The 21,755-nt window shown below is 47.5% G+C and overlaps 1 long non-coding RNA gene across 1 annotated transcript in view; it reads right to left on the bottom strand.

Annotated features, from left to right (window-relative positions):
- Nucleotides 1-294: 294 nt before the first annotated feature.
- Nucleotides 295-21,755, bottom strand: part of LOC144165086 (uncharacterized) — a 73,939-nt gene continuing 52,478 nt past the window's right edge. Inside the window, exon 4 of the long non-coding RNA XR_013321350.1 lies at nucleotides 295-678. This is a non-coding gene — a long non-coding RNA (uncharacterized LOC144165086). The remainder of the gene's footprint in view (nucleotides 679-21,755) is intronic.

The raw sequence follows: 21,755 nt of genomic DNA, 5'->3' as shown, positions 1-21,755 counted from the left end.
GGGGCAGCATCACGTCAGTCTCAAACCACTGACGTTCGCACACGGTGCAATAGCTTGCGCCGTCCGCAGACAGCGTGTTGTGCACGTCACGCAAGCTTACACATGTGCAGTTTGCGGCTAGGAGTGGATGGCGTCATTTTGAGGCCGATTGCGACGGGGTGTCCGTAAGAATTTTTCTCATTCACGCGGAGATTAAAATGGTTTTCGAATATGTTTATTCTGAACGTTTACGGCTAAAACTTGTCGGGGGATATCTCTCTGTATAAATTAACACTTTTTCATAGTTATCGCAGCTTTGGAATACCTTGTCAGTATTTCTTTATATTTTATGCCATTACTGTTTTATTCTTTCTTTTCAAAGCCGAATTGTTTGTAAGCGGTAACTCACACAGCAAAGTGAAAATCGTTAAAATACTGTAGAATAAAATATTTGTTGCAGCTTGAAAAAGTCATTTGAAGCTCGATAACAGACGTCTACCAAACAGCAGTTTTGTCCACTCAGTTCTTTTTTGTTTAAAATTCCATCAATTCATTTATTTGTTTGCTTTATGTGAACCTGTGTGGTGTGCGCGAAGCGAAGAACGTTGGTCATGGATTGGTACAGAAACCTTCGTCTTCATTGAGGTGGCTTATGCACGGACAACTTAATGGACAACCTACAGGGCTGCTATGGTGGCACTGAAAAAATAATGGAAGGAAGAAACAGTATATACCATAACTTCTGCAGCTTTTCAAAAGTGAAGTATTTTATTTGTAAAAGTGCTCTCAACATTGCAATTTTAAACTCAAAGGCTGGCACGAACTACTTTAGGCAAGGGTGGCCATAAATTTTAACGCCAAGAGAGGGTAGGTGTTGCGTTGAGGGCTAAATATATCACAACAAGATGTTTCAAGCTACAAATCAAAATATTCCTTTAGTGGATCAAAATGGATCAAAACTGCCTTTAGTCAATGGATTTTATGTTATGTGCGGCGTGCATTTCCTGAATAAGCACCGGAGCCTTCGTCATTGGCGTCTGTGTGCATTTCACCCTCGGTGTACTCGTCAAAATGGGAATGTACAGCCGGGCGCTGTAGGCAATTTCAAAGCTCTCCGAAACCATGCTGCTGCTCCTTCTCCCAGCAGAACTAAACGTTGCCTTTATTCACCGCCTTAGGTGTTCGGCAATTTTTGCGACATTTTCGACGAAGCCCCCAAGTATGCGCACAGTCAGAGCAACTTTCGCGTGCCTATGGTGTCCTTTGGCCTCAGAAAAATAGTGATTGATGAAGATTTCGCAGCTTGAGCCAGGACTTCCTCGGCATTGTTGACGTGCCCAAAACGTTTAGTTCCTCTCGAGCCAAGCCGCAATTGTCAGGTTACAGCTCCTGCCAAAAACTACGTCGTCGAGATGGGCGAGGCAAGTGCCCATGTCGTTTAAGTCTGGCTTAGCTCAGTGCCAGCTACTCTTTAGAGCGTTGCTGCTGCCATGCACTGTCCAAGCGGCATCACCTTGAACTCATAAAATCTATCTGCGATATTGACGAGGTCTCCTTGCGGTCCCTGTCCCTCTCGAGTACTTCCATTTTCCAGGCCCCAGTTTTTATACTTGTCAATATATTGTCAACATATTTGTCAACATATATTTGTTCAATTTGTCAATTTGTATATTTGACAATCAATATATTGTCAACATATTTGTCAACTAGAATAAAGCTCGAGTCCTTCCAGCTTTTAACTGCCTATAGGCAGACGCCTGTCGTTTGCTTGTAGAAAGAACAGTGGGAAATGAAGCAACCTCTGTTAGAACAGTAGTGCGGATGGGTGCGAAAACAACAGAAAGGTGCTTCCACTGCCATTTTCATCACAAATACCAGCTCGCCGAGGAGCTGGGAATCTCTCCTGCATGAACAGCAACGTGGACGTGAGCCAATAATTTTGTTCAGCTCGAAGGGCTTTCAGAGCGACACTTTTGGCGCTGCCTTTCACTACTAAGCACAGGCACATAACTAGTGTCTGATTTATCGGGTACGAATTGAGAGTGGATGGAAGGGTGGGCGTGCAAGCGAAGATATAGGTTTCATGCTTTCACTGATGACCTGTCCGTTGTACTGGTGGGAGGTATAAACGGGTATCTGCACCCTTACCTCCCAATGCTAACTTTCCGGTGTCCACAGGGGTTGAGCAGAATGGATTGGTGTGTTACCCAGAGAGTAAGACGCCTACGACGCGGTACGGAAACAGAGAGCTGTATGTTTGTCCACTAAAATAAACTCCGAATCCTTCAGTTTCCTTGTGCTCAGTGCTAATTACTCGACCTCAGCTATAAACAATGATGTTTTAATTCTTCACTTTCTTTTAGAGAGTGCAGCTTCACAGGTCATCCTTCTGCACAGAATGGAAGGCAAATATTTTTTCGTTAGATGCACAGCGTCGGCCGCCCATGGGCTTTTGAACGGTTGTGTGATGTCGTTTTGCCCTGAACACGGGCTAAGCTATATCCAAGCTGGTCGGAATACATAGGCTGAGGTGACGGACGTGTTTTTCGAGCGCCATCTTCAGTGAATATACCGTGCTTTGCAAGGGGCCTCTGATTAAGCCTAAAAGTTGAGTAAAAAAAGTCGCAGTAACTGTACCAAAGCCCTCAGATTTTATTCGTTTTCTTTCCACGGATGCTGGAAGCTGATCAAAACTTAACAAGACCTAAATGTGGCATGATAGTCGCGATAAAGTCAGCGACACTGGTCACGGAACTTTCTTCCTAAATTTATTTCACGGCGGCCTATACAAATTATGAATACGAAAATTATGAATACCAAATTATGAATACGGTGTCTATCCGATTGCTCCATTCCGATGCTCAAATGTCGGGGACATTTCAACACTGTGTTTGTCTTTCTGACTATGTCTCAGTCATTTTAAAAGTGCTACAAATATTCTTGTATAAAAATACAATCAAGTTGACTGCCAAGTCGGTGACATTGCTAGTGTGGAAAGACAGGATCTTTGTTCGTGGAAAGACAGTACAAAGACAGCTTGAAACTATAGGAATTGCATCCACACAGGCTAAAGCTGACGTCATAAAAAGACAAAAATATCTCGTCAAAGGAGAAATCTACCTCCGGTCACCTACAAATACAGAGCCTACAAGCTACTGGAGTAGTTGTGAAATGACAGCAACCTGCAATATGGACAAGATTAGGCTAAACTGGTACGAAATATGCACGGTAGGAATAGGCAAAGGAACACCTGGTTCCGCAGACAGAGAATGCAGCTACACCTGCGAAAGGGAATTTGCGAGTTTTTAAGGACTTCCAAAGAGTCCTCGGCAAGCACAATGACCAGTTTCGAGACAGTACGCGAGTGCTGAATTGCCTTCAATTCCGAGAAAAAGCTAAAGAACTTTTTCGGAAATCATTTACACGGCTCGAACACCGCCTATGCTAAGAAAACACAGTCGAGAGCCATCTGCGCAAACTAGAAAAGGAAGCCATTATCTTACGAGTGGACGAAGGCGAGTACGCCGCGCAACTGCTAGCAGTCTTCAAAGATGGAACAAGTCATCTGTTTAGATACTTCCAATTCACCACGAATGGGGTAATCCAGCATAAAGAGTATCTTTACAACCCATCCAAGACCTACTTTCCATTGACTTTCTTGTCAAGCCCTTAGCAACAGCTGGAGTTGGACCCAAAAAGCAAGGTGATTTTGACCTTGAACACTCACAAAGGACTGTACTATTTCAGCAGACCTTTATATGGTGTGTCTACAACACCAACCATTTTACAAAAGGTGATGAACAAATGATACAAGGTTTGTAAACCGTTGCCGGAGACTTGGATGACATCTGAGTGAAGCACCGACTGTTGAGACTCATTTGAGGCCGTGTGAGAAAGTGCTAACATGACTGCATGCAACATGACAAAATGAGAAGAAGGAGTTTTTCTGCCACCAAAGCTTGAGTACTTGGGAAACTGTGCCAATAGATATAGCTTACATCCACAGGTTAAGAAGGCAGGACAATCATATGCCAGGAATGTACCTGAATCGCGATCCGATTTAAGACGGCTCAGTTACTGCGGACGCTTCCTGGAGAACTTCTCCACAAAGCTGAGCCCATTGGACGAGTTTTGTTAGAAAGACTCTAACTGAACCTAAACCGAATTGTGCGCAGAAGCACTTTAATAATGGAAGTATCTTCCACTCAACCGGAAATGGCTGAAACTATATGATACGAAGAAGTTTTGGTTTGGTGTGACGCCTTGCAAGACAGAATCAGAACCGTTTGTTTCATACTCTTCTAAGAGAGCACAAACAGCCGATCTTATTTGCATCAAGAGGGTAACTTCCCGTCAGCACAATTATACTCAGATACAGCATGACGCTCTTGGCCCAATCTACAAAGTGACGACTTTTGCTTTCTTCAAGAAGCGAAGTAAGAAAAGAAACTGTGTATAAGCAACACTGAACGTCACCTATTACGGAACGTTATTACAGCTAACCACTGCATGTTCATTCGTAGTACACCCACATACATAGCACTGCTTTGTTCGCACCATTTTTCTTCTCACTGAATCAATTTGATAGCAGTTTGAAGGGTCCCCGTGTGTCATAAAATTTCTTAAACCTGCCAACTAGAGCTTATGAAAGTTGAGTGGGCGCTACAAAACAAGTCATCAACAAGATGAAAAATGGTGAAATGATATTTTTGATACTAAGCATACTGGATAGCACTTTAGGTAAATACCAGGCCACTTTTCAAGAAAAGAATCTTTGTTGCCAAAAAAAAATTTAACCGTAAATACTGGTTCCCATGTGAATGTCTCTTCACACCTATAAAAATATTTCCCCACCCACCGACCTACCGACTGCCTGTTTTATGAACCCTCTGACTAACAAAGTGACCAGGCGTGTGGCTGGCTGACGGACTGTTTGCCTTGGTGTGTGCATATCGCATATCCTGTATGGCCGACTGCCTGAGTGAATGACTGATTCATCAAAGCACCGATGATACTGCTCTATATAAAGATTTTAAATATTGGGAGTAAAATCCTTCCAGGTTGTGTAGGCGCTGTAACCGCCGGGGTTTCGAAAACTTGAGTTTGAGTGCGACAAGGAGCAGTTGTATCCCTAATTTCGTAATGAAGTCGCTCGCACTTTGACGCAGTCAAGTTCCTTTTTACTTCGGTGGGCGGAAAAAACTTCAAAGAGTAGCCCGAGTGTTTTAGCCAGGTGAATTACAAAGACGTAATTGGTATGTTGAGGAATTTCGCAGCTTCCTATAATATGTTTGACCATTGCTTATCTTGACTTCATTTACGAGGTTTCATTGCTCATTGAAATATGTGCAACAATTTAAACATTCTGACGCAGTATATCACCACATGAGGGATAGGTTTGTTTAAATCGCAACACTAACAAACACAAAAGGCCGCACATCACTGCTCAGGGAAACGTGTCATCGTAGTAGGGCTTAAAATTTCGGCAGTACATTGCTACGAAGCTGCAGATACCAAGTATAGCTATATTTTTAACATATTAAACCCTGAAAAATAAAAAGTCTAGGAAACGTTTCCATAAGTTTCTTTGGCGGCGGAAGGCCCGTTGCTATATCGAAATGCTTTTTTGTAATAAATTCATGATGAAACTCTTAAAACCTGGCCTGCGCTTACCCAACCATTAACACGTGTGTTTTATGTTTGGTTGAAATAATGTTCTTTTACAGATTGTTCACACCAAAGTATATGAATTCAGTGTTTGCCGTTTCGTGTCTACAATTTCTGTTGCTAAGAAATGCTACGCAAGTAATTGACCAAATACAAATTTTTCGAACTTTACCCGATGCGAAAGCTATAGCGGAATACTTCAAATTCTCCCTCTCAAAACGTGAAAATGCCTCTGATATATCAACGCCAAGGCCAAAGCAGTGGACCTACGGAATGTAGTGTTTGCTTTAAAAAAGAAATATGGCGAAGGAAGCCCCTTAAATGTCTTACTCTGCTTTGGTAAGGGAGGTCAAGCATTCGACGACGTATATGCTTGTTTCATGAAATTACCATGAAATGGTGAAGCTTATGTCATCGTTGATATAATAGATAAGAATTTCGCCATCTCATCTCCTCCACTCTCCCTACTATTATGATGACTACAATGAAGTGTAAAATTCAAGAGGATGATCACAATTTCGTACTTCTAACAAGTTGCCTTTTAGGACGATGCCTGCCCCGAGATGGTAATACTGGTGCGTGGTCTTTTATGTTTATTTGATTACAGGTGAAGGGATCTAACGTGCATGAGTTAAATAAAAACCTGGTGTTATTCTATATTGCCTTGACACATGTATTTGGGTTGATTGTGTGTTGTTTTGCCTACCGGCTACGCCGGGCTGTGTTATTTGGATTATCCGCCGGCCCAGTGAAGCGCATGTTCCATTTTTATGCCGCAGATGTTATCTCCTTTGAAAGGAAAAGCGTTTCGAACAAACGCCACCAGCCTAAAAATAATCTTTGATCTACAGTGTTCTGCATGTAATTCCACGGTTCTAATAGTACTCGAGCCGAGAGATAAATAGCCGCCGAGGAGACGGCGCGGTATTCGATTAGGCGATACTCGCCTGTGCACGTCACCTTGTCGACTGCTGGCTTCGCCGACTCTGTATTCTTTGAGTTCTTAGAGAAGCGCAAATTGCGTCCAATGAACTTGTTTTTCCTTCGAGAGAACTGCGTCATATTTGGTTTCTCTGACATTTGGTAAAGGTGCTGCGTCCGCACCCTTTATGCTCCCGTCGCCTTCTGGAAGCTAACAACCCAGCAACAGCCAAGGCAGCAGCAGTTTTGCAAGTTTTACCGGGCGAGTTTTGTCTCCTACCAGAACGAACCGAGAGAAAGACAGCTGAAACCTCGACATGGTGCAAAAAGCCACTCCTCCTATCGTCCGGAAACAGCCCCGGGACCCCCTCTCGTTCCATGGATCCCTGGAGAAGATCCTCAGGACTGGTCGGAGAAAGTAGGCCGCGTCCGCATCTTTAACAGGTATGATAAAAAAAAATCTTCCGCCATGTTTTGTTCTATATAGAAGATACAGCTCGAATATTCTTCTAGAACCATGAAAGCTCCCCAACCAACTTTGCTCTCTTTAAAGGCGAGTTCCTTAAAACATTCGCCACCGCCGTGCGGGAAGAACGAGTCGCACTTTTGTTGAAAACGCGCACGCTACAGCTCAACAAAAAGGTCGTGGTTTTCTTCAGATGAAGCGACAATTTCGCCGAGCGGACTTTGGAATGACGGAAGAAAAGTAACTCAGGTTTGTAATACGAGGAGTGAAGCAAAAGCTCTTTGCTGCCATTGTCGTCAATACCCATAAAATGGTGGCTGAATTTACGTATGAGGCTGCCGCATTGGAGAAAATGCTGCATATTCGTAAGAAACAGTACGACCGCCACATCAATACGCTAGCTTCGGAGACGATCCATGCGGAGGCTCCGATACACTTTGCGAAAGAATCCGCGCAATTGCCAGGGAGGAGCTTCAGAAAGATTTTTCCACCGACGGTGCCGCCTCAAGTCAGTTCCCTGGCTCAAGTCATCTGAGATGAGGCACAACAGGCACTGGAGACTTCTACACCATCCGAAGCACCCCGCAAGCACTGACCAACTCAGAAGCTCTTCGACGAACCCGCCCTGTTCGTCGACCCCGTATTCAAGAGCCCCCGCCGTACCACCCTCCACTGTCACCCACCCGACCCCCTCTAGTCCAATACCATACGCCGAAGACGACCGACGTGTGGCGAACCTCCAAATATTGTCCGCTGCGGAGAGGCCGAGCACACCAACCGTAGTTGGCCGCAGAAGACTGCGGGGCTGCGTGGTGTTTCCGTCGGCGCACCTCGCCCTCTCCCTGGCCGACGACCATGTGAGATCGACAAGTCTCTATCTCAAACCAGCCGTGGAACATCCTATTTCAACCGTTCACCATCGCCCCACCCACACCTCTCGCCGACCCACCGTAGCAGTCTCATTTTGCATGTGGAAGGACCCCCCGAACACGCGGGGGCAACTAAAAGCAGCAACTTCTGGAGGTGAAGTTGCACAATGGCGGAGAAACAAAAACCCTCCCACGACGCAAACATGCACCGAACACCGTGATTCGCGACATGGAATCAGCCCGACGACAAGATGTAACCCTGACGTGACTCCGGAACACGACAGCCACACGGTGCGACACGTACCGGACATGACCGGGCCTGCTGGTGAGAAGACGATGCCGACGCATAGTTCACAACTGTCAACACAGACAAGCAGAGATACGATGAACCGACGCACCCGGAACTCGATGAAAGCAGATTCGGACTTTCAGCTGTCCATGGACGACTTTGATGTAATCGCTCACATAGACATGGGAGCCGTGTACGCAGGAATGAACGGTATATTTGCGTCTAAGCTGAACACATTTACCACCAGACTGGACTGTCCCGACATACGCACAGCAGGAGGCCATGCCTTAACGCCAACTTGAATATACACGTCATGGGTGACGATACACGGCACCACGTGCCCCGTCGCGTTCGTCTTTTTGGCTAACTGCTCTCACGACGTAATTCTTGAAATGGACATCGTGACGGATAACGGTGAAATAATTCGTCTACAGAGCAAGCTGAAAACTTTCTCCACCAAACACTACAAAACGCCGGAACAAAACCTCGAACAGCTTTCTGCTGTAAGGATCGCCATTAAAATTGTCACCCTGCACCCTGAGCAAGCTGGAGGATCACCGTTCACTGCGAAAATGCTGCTACTGACGTCGAAACTATCAGAGGGACTAAGGAAATGTTGCTTCTCAACCGCGGAGTCTCTGTCGCAAGAGGCATTGCGTGATTTAAGATTTAAGCATCGGCAGTGTCACTTTAACGTCGCTATTTTGAGAGAGGGGTATCAGCATTTGAACGAGGGTGCTGCACCTGCGTTCATACAAGAAACACAAGAAGGAAGGGACGTGATTGCGGTCGCCGACTTTGAACGCGCCCCCGAAAATACCTTCAGACTTCCTCATCCCTTTGACGGAAGAACGAAAAAATGATTGGCTATGCTGCGATGCTGCAGCGAGTGTTTTTGTCGAACTGAAATTCACGACGTACTCCTCTAGCGAAGCACAGAAATATAGCGAAAGATGGAGCCCGACATACCCGGCAGTCACTGTACTGAGGGCGTTCACCCGAACGGGAAGCCATACGGATACACGTGGAAGACATGCTCAGGGGCGACATTATACAGCCATCGAAAAGCCCCTGGGCTGAGCCGGTAGTACTCCTGAAGAAAAAAATATGGCACATTAAGGTTTTGCGTTGACTACCGGCGACTTCAAACAAACACCACTGTGGAAGTGTGCCCCTGGTGCGAACCGTCAACGCACTCGACCAGTTCTGACACGCGACGTGCGTTTCATCGATGTATATAAAGACAGGGTACCGGCCAATAGAACCCGAGAGAGACCAACAGAAGACTGCATATATAACCCCGGACGACCTTAGTTCAGGGTGATGCCGTTCCGGCTGTGCACTGCAGCACAAGTGTTTCAAAGAGTCATGGACACCGTGCTAGATGTACTGTGCCTAGGTAGCACGCATTTCTCGTATACCTCGAAAACGTTATGGCATTCGACCAAACCTTCGAGAAAGTGCTTGCAAGTTTTGAGTATGTACTCGAGGCTATTCGCTTGTCAGGGCTAACCATGAGGCCTGAAATCTGCCGCTTCGCGTACGAGTAACTCAAGATTTTGGGCCGTGTTATCTCCGCCCTGAGTCTTGCCTGACACGACGAAAACTTCAGCCTTAGTGATCATCCCAAGACCGAAAGGCAAGTAGGGTGTGCGAAGATTTCTCGGTATGTGTGCATTCTATCGGCGCATCGTCAAAAACTTCCCATGCATTCCAGAGCCCCTCACGCGCTTGAAGAAAGATAGCACTATTCTGTCTTCGCAGATCCAGGGGCGGGAGCGGCAGGCAGCACACGCTGGCTAGTGCAAGACGTCTTTAGTCGGTTACACAAAGAAATAAGCTAGCAAAAGGAAGGAAAGAGCGTCAGCAGATTGATACACAGGCTCGAGCCACTATCACACAAAGGAATTGACGTCTCGTAGAAGAGCAGTCCGGATCGCCGCTCATAGCGAAGCACGTATGCTGTACCACCATGGCTCACAAACACGTAACAAAACACTCTTCTGTCCTCATGAGTTTTCGCCTAACTTCACGTAACACTCTGGTAGAACATCAAAGCTGCGGTGCTGATAGTCCATAGCTTACTGCACGTAACAGTCTGGTAGAACATCAAAGCTGCGGTGCTGATAGTCCATAGGGGCCGCCGTTATGGAGACAACTGGCGAGCGTCGGACCACTGCCCGGTATAAGGCGCGCAGTAAAGGCGGTTTTTTTTCTAGTCCGACTGAGCCCGACGTGGTCCGACTCGGCCTGTCGGGCGCTGTCGGGTGGATTTTGTCGAGCCATGTTGAACGCTGAGGCCGAATATGCTCGGTGATCAAATTCATCCGGCTCAGCCATGCGGCTCGACCATCCAAGACGAGTTGCTCCACCCATCGGCCAGTGCCAACATGACGGCGGCGAACTGCGGAGCTTATGGCGGGGCCGGTGTGCGTCTCACTGCCTGACTGTGATATCAAAATTACAAGCAGTTGCAGAAGCTACGACAGACCATCCCGGTAGTGAGTCGGTACAGCGATACGCGTTTATCGTTTGTTTGTTTCAAATGTCCGTGATTTTGATTTTTGTGCAGCCGAGACACGAAAGGCACCAGCGTCTGCAGTGTGGTGCGGTGTTTCTGTTTCTATCAAGCCCTCAGCGATAAGCTCGTCTTGCTCACCTACAAATAACGCGTATAACGCAACACGGTCGCTAGCGCGAGAAGACTGATAAAACCAATTGATCGTGGCCCGGACTGCGCGGGCTCCGAATTGTGGTCCGGCTATCAAGGCCTGTCTCCACGCTTGGACCATAGATAACGTTCAAAATGCGGTCACTCTGAGTAGAAGCGCAGTGGCAGTAAGCGCTTGTATAGTGCAGTGTTTCTTTATCAGGGGTGTGTGCAGTGCTGTTGTTTACGTTTGATGTATGAAAGCTAAGCTCTCGCAATCAGCCATGTGCACCAAAATCCGTCAAAATGTGACTGACGTGTGTCGTAAGTTTCAGTTCTTCCGGAGTTTAATGTTTATGCGATTGATTGATTGTAGGGTTTTAACGCGCCGACGCAGTGCAGGCGATGGGGCGCGCCGTAGTGGAGGGGTCCAGATTAATTTTGGCAAGATGGGAATCTTTAACGTGCGCCAAATGTGTGTGTGAAGCTGCGGCACCGCAATCTACGATACTCCAAGAAACACAAAGCATCGAAGAGAGGCTCCTTTTACATCATTTTCCCTGTGTATATCTGCGCATTTGGTGGCGATATGTGGCGGTTGTTCTGCGTTCTAAAGTGTGGCAGTGTTCATAGTGTTTTGGTGCCGCTGGTTGACTGTGGCATTCCCAAACAAATGACGCGAGTGCTCCACTAGTGCACCTATTCTAGTGGCCGCGTGATGTCGTGGCAAGTGTGTTTTGTTTGAGATGCAACTGCAGTGTTTTCCCAGGCTGTTTTTCTCGCTTTCATTACTGCGTTGGTTACGTGGCGTGTGCTTCATGCGAGATCCTGTCCCAGTGCAGGACTAGCTGCATTTTTCGTGGTCACTTCACTCGCAACCGTTTTTTGTTTACACATTCCGCGTATAGGAACTCGGTAAAGCTAACGATACCATGCGCCATTATTTAAAAGAGTTCCTTCACGAATGAAGCATCTGATTATTGTTAATGTAATCGTGCAATCATGACAGATGCCTGTAAGTAGTGTTGACATACCATGTTCACAAAATGGTTTCGGCCATAAACCTTTTAAAATGCAGAGTTACACTTTTGCTGTTGTTGTTTGCTTTGAGCCACACCAAAGTTGGCTACGCTGTGGCTTTCCCTGAACTGTTAAAATGCCAGCACTGTCAATAATCAGTGGACATTCTAAAGCTGACTCGGGGATAATCCATGCTCCGTGGGCGACACACGGGATTTCATTTTAGAATCCGTGATTTTGCTCACAATATATTCAGTATCGCTTGATTAAGCTCGTTGGATATGACGGGTCCCAATTCGTTGCTTTGTCGCCCAGTTCTACCGATGAATCCAAAAACCCGAGCCGTGACCCAGCTTAGCTTTGAGAAATAATTTCCCTTCGTGTTTCAAATGGATCACACCCAACATAGCAGTTGGCGACGTCGCCTTTGGCAATGATGTTTCCTAGATTTCCCCTAGTTCGATTTCATCATCTGTCACTTTCAGAACCACTAAAGCCCAGTACATGTCTGCGGGCCAAATCCACAGTGTTCTGATTCACTACAGTTCGGTTTTGGCGAGCTGTGTGGCTGGGATTCGAGATTCCGCATGCTGGGATTTATTTTCCCGGGTAATGTCTACATACGAACTTGTGTTCGAGGTGTTGAATTTCAGTGACTAAGTTGTGCACGAGCTGCTTACAGCGGTCAACATTTTCATGAATCCAATAGAGAACTGTTGTTGAATCCGTCCACAGGTCTAGCTTTGAAGGGTGTTGCTTGTGGGTTTTCAAAATACAGTGGCACACTCGACCGGCAAGCAGGCGTGCTATCAGTTCCAGGCTCAGCAGTGTTTTTTTTTTGTGCCATCGTTTGTTTGCTTTCTGGAATTCTCGAAATTGTACCGTTTTCACCCTCCAGGCTGAGGTAAGTAACTGCTCTATACGACAGTGGACTGGCATCAGCGAAAATATGAAGGCAGTCTATCCTGCCTCCATTTGTGTGTGACGTGTAGTACCGGAGTACTTGAACCTCGGGGAGATATTGGAGCCCACCTAACTGCACCTTCCAGGCTGCCGTGGTGTTGTCCGGTAGAGGTTCCAAGTTGGTATTTTTACGCCACAGTTCTTGAAGAGTGGGCAAAAAAGTCCTAACCTATCCCACATGAGCTCTCGCTTTTGCGGCTTTTCACGCAGAAAAACGCCATTCACCTTTCTCAGTTTTGCGTGAAAAACACCGGCAAGTCACAAGAAATCTCCCGTGGCCACGGTTGCCGCAGTGAGTGCATTTTACGCGAAGATTTCAGGCTGTTTAAACATCGCATCAAGCTAGGCCTCACGAGAGGAACGTTCCAAGGCCGGCGAAGGAGAGCGCCTCGAGGAGCCAGTAGCAAATGCCCGCACCACGTACATGAGCCCCAGCGCGAGCTCTCATCGGCAAGCTGCGGCTGCCCAAGAGCTCCACGAGCCGGTGCAGCCGCAGCTGCTCGTCGCCGACGCAAGCTCCCACCACCCCACAATGAGCCAAGCACCCGACGCGGCGGTGCACGCACACAGCAAGGAAGCGAACAAGGATGACAACGCTATGCACACCGACTCCACCGAAGAAAGCGGCTCGCAGCGAAGTTGGCATACGATGAAAATAGCGGCATAACAATCGGTTTACTGAATCAATGAAAAGTGACCGAAAAGAAAAGAAACAAGACCGCTGCCACTTAGGGAGGCACACCAGCGGCACAACCAACCTCTGAGCACTCGGCTACGGAGACGACGCAGCGGAAACGTTCCCGGATGCCACCATTGCCCGTAGACGATACAAAAATCACTTATTGCCCACAAGCCGGCCTTCAACTTTCGAAATAATCCCTCGTAGAAACAAGTAACGCCATCGGAAGGGCAAGCAAAATCACACAGAAGGAATTTCATGACAATGTTCGCATTCACGTGCAGCGAATCGAAAACCTCGTCATTGCAAGTACATCAAGGAAAGACTTGGCTTTCGACTTCCTGGGAGAAATCAGCAGCATTCAACTAGGACGAGAAATATTCACCCTGCGAGCTCATGTGAAAACTCCGGAGTGGATCAGCAGAGGAGCATCAACGGCGTTCCACCGAATACCAGTCCCGGTGAACTCATAGACGGACTCCGCGTGCCAGAACGATATACCATTGTTGCGGCACGAATGCTGGGAAAATCGTCTGCAGCTGTCATTTATTTAATGGCCCCCACGTACCGTTCAACGTGATATATCACAGCGGTGACTACCGTTGCCGGCCCTATAGCAAGACAATGCAGTACTGCCGTTCGTGCGGGGAGCTGGGCCACTGGCAAGCTCAAAATTTCTGCCACAAATGCGGCGAGACCAGTCAATCACCTGACCACAACTGTCAACCATGCTGCAAAATCTGCAAAGAACCGCTTGAGACCGCAGGGACAGAGTGCAGGCTGAAGCTGAAGCCAGGACCGGCCCCCCATAAGGTTCGACAGCAATGAACAGTAAAGAGCCTAGAACCACAGAGTGAATGGCGGCACCGCACAGACTTCCTTAAATCTACAAGCAGTCAAGAGAACAACTTAAGATAACCGCGATAACAACCAGCAGAGAAGCAGCAGAGACAGACCTAGAGCGCGCTCGCTATCTCGAACCGGCTCGCAAGCTTCATCTCAAAAGAGAGTGAGCTACGCCAATATGGCAAGGGAATCTGGAAGAAGCTCTGAAGACGAAGCTGCCATCAAAGCCTTAGAGATGAAGATCCAAAGCCAGCAAACACTCATTGATAAGCTGCTCCAGTGCTGTCGAGAACAAGAAGCTGCTAAACGCACTCCAGAACAAGTGCTACTCGCAGAGGAGCGTGGTATTCAGCTAACTGAAGACAGAATAGCCGCACTTAAACACTGGATCATGGAAAACATACAGCAGGTCGTAGCGGCACAATTCCAGAAAGCCATAACGCCTTTTGCGCAGCAAGCATCCCACAACACTGTAATCTTTGACAACTTCGTCTCATACGCCAGGAAGAAGTATATCACCAAAACGACGTTCGACTCAATCCTCAGCCCTACAGATGCGGCGCGGAAAAAGGCACGAAACGATAGCCGTGACGCATCCCATTCTTGCTCATTAAGCCGAGAAGAGTTCTCTGACATTGAATCCATCAAAGATGCAGTCTAAACTAACGGCACCACAGACGTCTTTTAAACCAAAGTCTGGCAATGGAACTGTAGATCTATCAGGCGCGAAATCCCTAACATCCTCGAACTCACTAAACAACATGAACCAGATGCAATAGCCCTCCAGGAAACGTAGAGCACTAACGTTAGCATTCAAGGATAAGACGCCTTCAGCAGAACAGAGCGCACCGTAGTCCTGACTAAAAAGACCCTTACCGCCCAATTGCACGAAATCATGGACACCAACGTGAACCATAAACGTGTCGAAATCTTACCTGACAGAAAAAGTCATCAAAGTCTCTTTTTTAAGCGTCTACAGCCCCCTCGAGCCCAACTGGCGAACTTCGAGCAATTTATAAGGAAAATCACAAACATCACGAAAGGGCACTAAGTTGAGATGGCGGGTGCTTTTAACGCTCCTCACACAGTGTGGGGGTACCCGTCAACAACCAGGAAATAGACCCGCATACATGGCGCGCCCAATCTCACAATTTAAGTATCTGGAATGATCCGCTGCAACCAACCCAAGTAGGCAACAGTGTCACCAGAGACACTAATCCCGACCTCACCTTTACCCACGGCATCCACCAGGCAGAGTGGACCCTACTGCAGGAGAAGTTAGCAAGTGATCATCACATCCTACAACTCGAGATAAGCCATCGAAAAAGAACCGTTCGGTGCAGGACAGCAAAGCTCACGGATTGGAAAGCCTTCTGTACCTACCTCGATCCCGGAAACATTGAAGAAATTGACAAATAATTTTCTAAGACATTTGAGAAAGCGGAAGAGCATACAAACATAATTCAACTGAGCACAGATATTCCCGATAATGACCTCCAGCTTTTCCATCTTTGGGAAGCAGGAAGAAGCCTCCTCAAACGGTGCAAAAGACAAAAAGCACAATAGAAAATTCAAGCTGAAAATCGCCGCCATTATAAGAAAGCTGAAGAATATGGCGGCCTATTGTGCCGGCAAAATTGGGACAAACCATGAGACCAACTTCAGCGCACCCTCAGCCCCCAAAGGACCTGGCATATCTTACGAGGCCTTCTGGCGACTACGGCAACAAAAATACAGCAAAAGCAAGACCTTCAAAAATAATCCACTCCTTCGCAGGCACCCAACAAGACATACTAGATGAGATACAACGAAAGTTGACCGGTAACATCCCATCGAGTACGACAAGTACCGATTCGTATTACTGCCAGCATATTCCTGACCTCGATCAGCCTTTCACAAAAGCTGAAATGGAGGCAGCCCTGGCAAAACTCACAAGGAACACTTTGCCCGGCAGTGACAAGATTAACAATAAGATCCTCTCTAACCTACCTTCAAACGCAACAGAAGCGCTCGTATAGTATTTTAACTCATGCTAGAAAACAGGCGAACTGCAAGCAACATGGAAGCATTCGGATTTGACCATGATTCCCAAGCCAAACAAGCCTCTACGTATTGACAATATTTGCCCTGTATCGCTGACTTCCTGCGGGGGTAAACTTCTTGAACACATTATCCACGAACGGCTCTCGCCGTATCTCGAGCACAACTGTACATACCGGACGCAATGTTTCGGTTCCGACAGCATTTGTCTACCCAAGACATCCTTTTGCTCCTGAAGGAGGACATCATAGATCACCAGGATCGTCATCACAAGCCCTGCATACTCGCCGTCGACGTCAAGGGCACCTTTGAGAATATCAAGCACGAAAAGATTCACAAAAATCTGCAAAGTACCAATTGTGGCCACAAAGCTTACAATATGTTCAAAACGTACTCACGAATCGTACGGCAACGATGGACATCGGCAACCTTTCAGAAGAAAACTTCCACGTACCAAACAAGGGCACGCATTAAGGTTCGGTCGTCTCCCCGCGGGCTTTCAACATCGCCATGCTACACCTGCTAAAGAAACTTCGGACCATCAAAGGACTAAGGCATGCTCTTTACACAGACGTCCTCACGCTGTGGGTGAGAGCGCCTACAACGGCGAAACAACATGATCCTCTACAGGAGGCCATCGACGTGATACTTACCTACTTAGACTCTTGCGGTCTCCAGTGTGCTCCGGAGAAGCCTGAACTTCTCGTGCTATAGGCTCGAACTCGAGGATGACCACCCAAACTTGTAAATGAGTATCCCAACGTCACTCTTTATGGAGTGGAAATTCCCAAGGTCAACTCTCTTTGGGTACTGGGCCTAACAATACACAAGAATGAATCAGGTGCAGCTCATCTTCCCAAGCTACAGCAACCAATGATACAACTCACCCACTTAGTTAAAAGAATCACAAATCAATGAAGGGAGCTCAAAGAACAAGACACCTTACAGGTTTTTCGAGCATTACTAACCAGTAGGATGACGTACGGAACCCCATACTTAGTCCTAAACAGCGCTGAAATAAAAAAACCAATTGTACATAACGATTAGGAAGGCAGCCAAGACTGCTCTGGGCGTCTTTTTTATGGCATCCAACGAGAAGCTGCTTAAATAAGGCAAACATAATACGCGGGAGCAAATGGTCGAAGCCCACAAAGCCAGCTGACTCGAAAGCCTCAAGCTCATTCCTACAGACAGAGCAGTACTCTGCTATCTCAATTACAGCAAAATCTACATCGCGGACACCGTCCAAAAAGCAAGATTACCGTTGGAACTCCGAGAGGGAAGCTTTGTAGCATGCATACCACGTAACATGCACCCCTCTTACCACAAAGAAAGAAGAGAGGCAAGATCGAAGGCACTCCTCCGAAAATATGCCAAAAATACCAACACAGAATACACAGACGCTGCTCGATACCCAGACAACACTGCTTTCGCAATAAGCGCCACGGACCAACGAGGCAGGGAACTGATGTCGGCAACAATACCGGCTCGTAACCCCAAAACAGCAGAAGGAGCAGCCATCGCCTTGGCTGTGACGACATGCAGCGACCGAGAACTAATATTCTCCAACTCACAAGCGGCATGTCGCCAATTCCAAATAGGACGCGTGTCCACAGCAGCACCTAAAATTTGAAAAACGCGCCTCAACCTTCCTTACACCTACGTCATCTGGAAGCCGGGGCATGAAGGGTTGGCGGGAAACAAAGCAGCGCACGCTGCAGCCGGAGAACATACCAGCCGGCCCTTCCTGCCACCCAACAGCCGTGTGACTACGGGCGCAGAAGACCTACCCATTACCTAAAGGGCAATACTGGAGCACTACCGACATGAGTCGAGGAAATATCCCCCACCACACCTTTATCTCACTGAGGAAGAAAGCGTAATCTTTAGTCGCCTCCAAACAAACCACACGCGCACGGAATAATCATGCACCGCAATTACCTCACGCAATTTCCGAATCTATGCCCTTATTGCGACATACCGGACACCTTGCCGCACACGATCCTGTAGTGCCCTTGCGAAGACCGCCACCCAGACCCACCTGTGGATAGCCAAGCATCATCAATAACCCTGACTACCGCAACACAAGATATTGCAAGCATGCATACAACCGGTCAACCTGACATTGCTGAAAAGTGGGAGGCACTGCTCGTATACGACAATCCGGAGAACCAGAAGAATCTGGTTAACCGGGCGAAGACGGCAGCGAGGTTTCCTGGACTGAGGATACCCACCACCTCGGACAGGAAAAGACCAAGTTCTAGCTAGTCTTTCAGACAATAAACGTTCATTTCTCTCGCTCACTCTCACAGTTCTTGGAACAGGACCTTTGCCTGGACGATGAAGGGAGAAAGTCACCATAGTGCGTCACATATTCATGGCGTTGTTTGTAGCATGGAGCAATTTGTGAATGGTTCTGTGCCATGAACGGAATCCGTGGATGTAGATAATGTTAACTGGTCAGTACACGGGTCCTATATAAGTTGCAAAACTTTTAGCACTCCCAGCCAATAACCTAGATGCATGGTAGCGTGGGACTCACGATGAAATAGCTGTAGTAGCATTTTGCTGCTGAACGACCATTGTCCAGTTTCATTTTTACTGACTCAAACATTACGGTTGCGTTGTTGTAGAGCTTCACCGCAGCTTCCTCGATTTCAGCTCCTGTGAGCATGTCACCCGTGTATGTCTCGCAGTTTGAGGTTACTGCTCTTTGTATTTCTTTAAGTGGAGTTGAAGCTCGTGGAAAGTAGAGAGAGAGAGAGAGCGACAAATAACATCTATGTTTGTCATTCCATAAAGGCTTCTGCTTTGCTGGGGAAGGGGCTGCTGTTACCAATCACACCCAAACACTGCTTCAATGTGTTGGAGGAGTGCCTCGCAGTGCTCCTCTGCTGTCAGTGCTAATGAGGAGCCGGTCAGTTGTCAGACGGAGGGTCGGCACCGGCCGGCGCTTTTTGTGCGCTTGCGTAGATCGACTTTACATGCTTTGGGGATCCTCTGGGGGTCACCCCACTATGCCCAAGTGCCAGGAGAAGGGAAAAGGGAGTCTGTGTATATGTTCCTTGTCTGTATAATATCTAAGCAGTGCCACATGTAGTGCTTGTTGTTAAGGTACCCGGACCGCAGCGTGGGCGGCTAGGCTGGCCACGTTTGTTTTCTAAGTAGCGCATGATATGTGGGGTTCCTAGGGCACCTGCTTGAGCTCGGCGGATGCAACTTGTCTGCGATCGCGGCCGAAAGATGGGGGAAACGCAGTGTGTGTCTTGATCGGTGCGACGCTCTATCAACTTTGGTGCCTGGCTTTTTTTTCTTTGGCGTGGCTTGTGTGGCGGTCTTATTCCTCCGGAGTGCAATTGGAGGCTCAGACTCGGGGAAGAGAGAATCGCGCGTGAAGTGGTGAGCCGCCACATTTTCTGGCATTCCTTGATGACCTGGGATCCAGCGGAGTTCAAATGAAAGCTCAGGTTGGGAGGTTAGATGCACTTTCAGAGTGGAGCGAATATGCATGGCCATTTTGTTGCGCCAGAAGTAGCGGATCGCATCCTGGCTGCAAGTGAGTGTAAGCAGTCTGCGTCGGCCGGTGAAGTTCGTGATGCCATCTGCTATGGCTAACGCTACGGCATGACCGGGATCACGAATTACCGGGTAGCGACGAGTACTTTGTCCGTTCCCGTAGAACGCGGCGGTAGCAACTATACCGTCGTCTGATACGTAGGCATCGGTGTAGATTGGTGTGTAACCCTGGTCTCTTCTTCACCACTAAATGGTTGGTGGCACGCGCGTTTTGGACGCTGCGCTCGTGGTCGTTTTCCACACTCATGTGGCGGGGAGTACTTTGAGTACTTCAAAAATACCCCAGAGATGATGTGTGGTGTCACGAAATAGAGCGGCCTTGTTTATCACTTCTCTTTCCTCAGTTTTTCAAGTATTTTAGGCGTGTTCCATAATCTTTTTCTGCTTATAATTTTCACTTTGGCTACATCGAAAAGGAAAGCACTTGAACATTATCGGTGGAATCTTTGTCGACGCGGCCGCACCTAATTTTATCCCGTACATATCTCGTGATTGTTTTAACCCAGGACCTCTGCATAATTGCTCACCTTCATGCGGAGCTTAGGTGTATGGCAGTAATGCGTTAAACACACCAGAACACGTTGGCCAGAGAACGTCATTGTCTCTCATACTCCCCAAGAAGCGCGCCGCATGCCTGAGTCGCTCGGTAAAGCCAGCGCCTCAGCTCATTTGCCACCACCACATGAAATATTCGTCGCGGCCTTGGGTGTAGAAACTTTCATAACTTGAGTCGCGTTTGTTTGAAGCAACCCAAAATTAACAAAGTCAGCACATAGGAATCACCCCGAGATAGCGCAAATTGGACCGCGTTACCCGCACCTGTCCAACAGTTCGACAGGTGCAGACAGCGGAGCAGAGTCTCTGCGCAATTTTTCAATCATGTTACGTGTGAGATGAAAGCTTGAACGCCGATCGTTCCCACGTAAAATGAAACGGGAGAACAGATTTACTACTTATTGGCCTCATTATCGATAACTTCTTTGTCAATTCGGCGCAAGAAGTCGGAACGTCATGACGCACTGCTCTATGCTTTGCTTAGAAACAGCCACAGAAAAAAAAAGCGGCACTTGCTTTTGTCGTGCGACCGGCTTCGTTTCGGCGTTTGTAGGAAACGCATAGAGTGCCGTCCGGAATTTTGATGCGAAAACAATTATTCTACTACTTGTGGCAAGGCATTCGCAAACCCACATATCACGCAGAAAAAAACACTGTTCACACGAATGTTCTTGCAAACTCCACGCTGCAAACTACGTTTTCCACCAGTGACCGCGCGACCCGCATGGCAGAAGGCAACCTTACAGATGGCTTTCGCGCAACCAAGCAAATAGCACCGCCGCGCATTCGAAAGCCGAGTGCGTACACCACCCGAAGCTTGAGGGAGTCACGTGTAACAGCCTGGTGCGGCTCATAGTAAACAGCAATTGTTCACTCGTACTGTCCATAATGAGTTCTATCCCTTAGCGGGTCGTAGTTTCTGATCCCAGCGTCGGTAGTCCTGACACAAGCCTGGGGAGTTTAGAAAGTGCCTTGTCAAGAGGTGCAGGCGCTCCAAGCAGTCGTTTAATTATTGTGGTGCACTAAAATTGGCTTCCAAGGAAGCGCCACCTGCTTATGTCCATCAGTGTGTTTGAATGTCTCCTCAAAAAATTTAACCCTTTCGGCCCTGGTGGTGTCAGTTGACGCCATCACATAAAAGTTCGTCTAGCGCATAGAGAGCGAAACCAAAACAGCTAGTTTTTTAGGGAATCGTTCTTCAATGATGCCTACTGCGATTGATATCACTGTAGTTT

This window comes from Haemaphysalis longicornis, unplaced genomic scaffold (genome assembly GCF_048455015.1).
Source record: "Haemaphysalis longicornis isolate Haplotype H1 unplaced genomic scaffold, Haemaphysalis longicornis Haplotype H1 scaffold_14, whole genome shotgun sequence".
NCBI lineage: Eukaryota > Metazoa > Arthropoda > Arachnida > Ixodida > Ixodidae > Haemaphysalis > Haemaphysalis longicornis.
Note: the sequence above shows the minus strand (reverse complement) of the source record. Positions and strands in the feature narration are given on the sequence as shown.